The sequence below is a fragment of the Ascaphus truei genome, chromosome 15, assembly GCF_040206685.1.
Source record: "Ascaphus truei isolate aAscTru1 chromosome 15, aAscTru1.hap1, whole genome shotgun sequence".
Classification (NCBI taxonomy): Eukaryota; Metazoa; Chordata; class Amphibia; order Anura; family Ascaphidae; genus Ascaphus; species Ascaphus truei.
Window position 1 is genome coordinate 20,731,817 of NC_134497.1, and position 5,358 is coordinate 20,737,174.

The window sequence follows — 5,358 nt, forward strand, 5'->3', positions numbered from 1 at the left end:
CGCCAATCACAGGGCCGGGGCTCTCACATGGCGGCCAATCAAAAAAGAAAGCTAGGGCGGGAGGCGTCAGCAAAGGGCAGGTTGCAACCAATCACGGGGGAGGAAGGGGCGCAGCCAATCAGAGAGAAATGGAGTATATGAAGTGTCAGTGGCAGACGCATGCGCAGTAGAACTACACATGCATGGCAGGAGTAGATCTCGGTGCGCATGCGTAGAATGTCCATTTGGTTGAAGGGATGAGGTTTGGGGAACCTGAGGAATATGAGACGTTAATGGGTTAATGCTGCATCCATTTCAGTCTATAAGGGGTGTAATGCTGGGAGTTGTAATCCACTGAACTGGAAAGGCGCCCACATAAGCCGCGGCGCAGTGCAAAAGTGAGACAGCACGATAGTAATGATGAGGAATTATCGTACAGGGTGAAAATTGTGACACACGTAATAAGTTATCACACAGTAACATGAAACATAAAGAGCGAGACAGCTTTGTAATGGTGATGTCTGCTGATAATGTGTGAGACGGCCTTCCGATGTGTGAGACAGCCTTCCCATGTGTGAGGCGGCGTTCCCATGTGTGAGGCGGCGTTCCGATGTGTGAGACAGCGTTCCGATGTGTGAGACAGCGTTCCGATGTGTGAGGCGGCCTTCCGATGTGTGAGGCGGCCTTCCCATGTGTGAGACGGCCTTCCCATGTGTGAGGCGGCGTTCCCATGTGTGAGGCGGCGTTCCGATGTGTGAGACGGCGTTCCGATGTGTGAGACAGCGTTCCGATGTGTGAGGCGGCCTTCCGATGTGTGAGGCGGCCTTCCGATGTGTGAGACGGCCTTCCCATGTGTGAGGCGGCGTTCCCATGTGTGAGACGGCCTTCCCATGTGTGAGGCGGCGTTCCCATGTGTGAGGCGGCGTTCCGATGTGTGAGACAGCGTTCCGATGTGTGAGACAGCGTTCCGATGTGTGAGGCGGCCTTCCGATGTGTGAGGCGGCCTTCCCATGTGTGAGACGGCCTTCCCATGTGTGAGGCGGCGTTCCCATGTGTGAGGCGGCGTTCCGATGTGTGAGACAGCGTTCCGATGTGTGAGGCGGCCTTCCGATGTGTGAGACGGCCTTCCGATGTGTGAGACGGCCTTCCGATGTGTGAGACGGCCTTCCGATGTGTGAGACGGCCTTCCTTTGTGTGAGACGGCCTTCCGATGTGTGAGACGGCGTTCCCATGTGTGAGGCGGCCTTCCGATGTGTGAGACGGCCTTCCGATGTGTGACGGCCTTCCGATGTGTGAGACGGCCTTCCGATGTGTGAGGCGGCCGTCCGATGTGTGAGACGGCGTTCCCATGTGTGAGGCGGCCTTCCGATGTGTGAGATGGCCTTCCGATGTGTGAGACGGCCTTCCGATGTGTGAGACGGCCTTCCGATGTGTGAGACGGCCTTCCGATGTGTGAGGCGGCCTTCCGATGTGTGAGACGGCGTTCCGATGTGTGAGACAGCGTTCCGATGTGTGAGGCGGCCTTCCGATGTGTGAGACGGCCTTCCGATGTGTGAGGCGGCCTTCCGATGTGTGAGACGGCGTTCCGATGTGTGAGACAGCGTTCCGATGTGTGAGGCGGCCTTCCGATGTGTGAGGCGGCCTTCCGATGTGTGAGGCGGCGTTCCCATGTGTGAGGCGGCGTTCCGATGTGTGAGACAGCGTTCCGATGTGTGAGACAGCGTTCCGATGTGTGAGGCGGCCTTCCGATGTGTGAGGCGGCCTTCCCATGTGTGAGACGGCCTTCCCATGTGTGAGGCGGCGTTCCCATGTGTGAGGCGGCGTTCCGATGTGTGAGACAGCGTTCCGATGTGTGAGGCGGCCTTCCGATGTGTGAGACGGCCTTCCGATGTGTGAGACGGCCTTCCGATGTGTGAGACGGCCTTCCGATGTGTGAGACGGCCTTCCTTTGTGTGAGACGGCCTTCCGATGTGTGAGACGGCGTTCCCATGTGTGAGGCGGCCTTCCGATGTGTGAGACGGCCTTCCGATGTGTGACGGCCTTCCGATGTGTGAGACGGCCTTCCGATGTGTGAGACGGCCTTCCGATGTGTGAGACGGCCTTCCCATGTGTGAGGCGGCGTTCCCATGTGTGAGGCGGCGTTCCGATGTGTGAGACAGCGTTCCGATGTGTGAGGCGGCCTTCCGATGTGTGAGACGGCCTTCCGATGTGTGAGACGGCCTTCCGATGTGTGAGACGGCCTTCCGATGTGTGAGACGGCCTTCCTTTGTGTGAGACGGCCTTCCGTTGTGTGAGACGGCGTTCCCATGTGTGAGGCGGCCTTCCGATGTGTGAGACGGCCTTCCGATGTGTGACGGCCTTCCGATGTGTGAGACGGCCTTCCGATGTGTGAGGCGGCCTTCCGATGTGTGAGGCGGCCGTCCGATGTGTGAGACGGCGTTCCCATGTGTGAGGCGGCCTTCCGATGTGTGAGACGGCCTTCCGATGTGTGACGGCCTTCCGATGTGTGAGGCGGCCTTCCGATGTGTGAGGCGGCCTTCCGATGTGTGAGGCGGCCGTCCGATGTGTGAGGCGGCCTTCCGATGTGTGAGGCGGCCGTCCGATGTGTGAGACGGCCTTCCGATGTGTGACGGCCTTCCGATGTGTGAGGCGGCCTTCCGATGTGTGAGACGGCCTTCCGATGTGTGAGACGGCCTTCCGATGTGTGAGACGGCCTTCCGATGTGTGAAACGGCCTTTCGATGTGTGACGGCCTTCCCATGTGTGAGGCGGCCTTCCGATGTGTGAGACGGCCTTCCGATGTGTGACGGCCTTCCGATGTGTGAGGCGGCCTTCCGATGTGTGAGGCGGCCTTCCGATGTGTGAGGCGGCCTTCCGATGTGTGAAACGGCCTTCCGATGTGTGAAACGGCCTTCCGATGTGTGTGACCGCCTTCCGATGTGTGAAACGGCCTTCCGATGTGTGAGACGGCCTTCCGATGTGTGAGACGGCCTTCCGATGTGTGAGACGGCCTTCCGATGTGTGAGACGGCCTTCCGATGTGTGAGGCGGCCTTCCCATGTGTGAGACGGCCTTCCGATGTGTGAGACGGCCTTCCGATGTGTGAGGCGGCCTTCCGATGTGTGAGACGGCCTTCCGATGTGTGACGGCCTTCCGATGTGTGAGGCGGCCTTCCGATGTGTGAGACGGCCTTCCGATGTGTGAGACGGCCTTCCGATGTGTGAGACGGCCTTCCGATGTGTGAGGCGGCCTTCCGATGTGTGAGACGGCCTTCCGATGTGTGACGGCCTTCCGATGTGTGAGGCGGCCTTCCGATGTGTGAGACGGCCTTCCGATGTGTGAGACGGCCTTCCCATGTGTGAGGCGGCCGTCCGATGTGTGAGACGGCCTTCCGATGTGTGAGGCGGCCGTCCGATGTGTGAGACGGCCTTCCGATGTGAGACGGCCTTTCGATGTGTGAGACCGCCTTCCGATGTGTGAGACCGCCTTCCGATGTGTGAGACCGCCTTCTGATGTGCGAGACCGCCTTCCGATGTGTGAGACGGCCTGGCCTTCCGATGTGTGAGACCGCCTTCCGATGTGTGAGACCGCCTTCTGATGTGCGAGACCGCCTTCCGATGTGTGAGACGGCCTGGCCTTCCGATGTGTGAGACGGCCTTCCGATGTGTGAGACCGCCTTCCGATGTGTGAGACGGCCTGGCCTTCCGATGTGTGAGGCGGCCTTCCGATGTGTGAGACCGCCTTCCGATGTGTGAGACCGCCTTCTGATGTGCGAGACCGCCTTCCGATGTGTGAGACGGCCTGGCCTTCCGATGTGTGAGACCGCCTTCCGATGTGTGAGACCGCCTTCCGATGTGTGAGACGGCCTGGCCTTCCGATGTGTGAGACGGCCTTCCGATGTGTGAGACGGCCTTTCGATGTGTGAGGCGGCCTTCCGATGTGTGAGGCGGCCTTCCGATGTGTGAGGCGGCCTTCCGATGTGTGAGGCGGCCTTTCGATGTGTGAGGCGGCCTTCCGATGTGTGAGGCGCCTTCCGATGTGTGAGGCGGCCTTCCGATGTGTGAGACCGCCTTCCGATGTGTGAGACGGCCTGGCCTTCCGATGTGTGAGACCGCCTTCCGATGTGTGAGACGGCCTTTCGATGTGTGAGGCGGCCTTCCGATGTGTGAGACCGCCTTCCGATGTGTGAGGCGGCCTTCCGATGTGTGACGGCCTTCCGATGTGTGAGGCGGCCTTCCGATGTGTGAGGCGGCCTTCCGATGTGTGAGGCGGCCTTCCGATGTGTGACGGCCTTCCGATGTGTGAGGCGGCCTTCCGATGTGTGAGGCGGCCTTCCGATGTGTGAGACCGCCTTCCGATGTGTGAGGCGGCCTTCCGATGTGTGACGGCCTTCCGATGTGTGAGACGGCCTTCCGATGTGTGAGGCGGCCTTCCGATGTGTGAGACGGCCTTCCGATGTGTGACGGCCTTCCGATGTGTGAGGCGGCCTTCCGATGTGTGAGACGGCCTTCCGATGTGTGAGGCGGCCGTCCGATGTGTGAGGCGGCCTTCCGATGTGTGAGACGGCCTTCCGATGTGTGAGACGGCCTTCCGATGTGTGAGGCGGCCTTCCGATGTGTGAGACGGCCTTCCGATGTGTGAGGCGGCCTTCCGATGTGTGAGGCGGCCTTCCGATGTGTGAGGCGGCCTTCCGATGTGTGAGACGGCCTTCCGATGTGTGAGGCGGCCTTCCGATGTGTGAGACGGCCTTCCGATGTGTGAGACGGCCTTCCGATGTGTGAGACGGCCTTCCGATGTGTGAGACGGCCTTCCGATGTGTGAGACGGCCTTCCTTTGTGTGAGACGGCGTTCCGATGTGTGAGGCGGCCTTCCGATGTGTGAGACGGCCTTCCGATGTGTGAGACGGCCTTCCGATGTGTGAGACGGCCTTCCTTTGTGTGAGACGGCGTTCCGATGTGTGAGGCGGCCTTCCGATGTGTGAGACGGCCTTCCGATGTGTGAGACGGCCTTCCGATGTGTGAGACGGCCTTCCGATGTGTGAGACAGCGTTCCGATGTGTGAGACGGCCTTTCGATGTGTGAGGCGGCCTTCCGATGTGTGAGGCGGCCTTTCCGATGTGTGAGGCGGCCTTCCGATGTGTGAGACGGCCTTCCGATGTGTGAGACGGCCTTCCGATGTGTGAGACGGCGTTCCCATGTGTGAGGCGGCCTTCCGATGTGTGAGACGGCGTTCCCATGTGTGACGGCCTTCCGATGTGTGAGACGGCCTTCCGATGTGTGAGGCGGCCTTCCGATGTGTGAGGCGGCCTTCCGATGTGTGAGGCGGCCTTCCGATGTGTGAGACGGCCTTCCGATGTGTGAGACGGCCTTCCGATGTGTGAG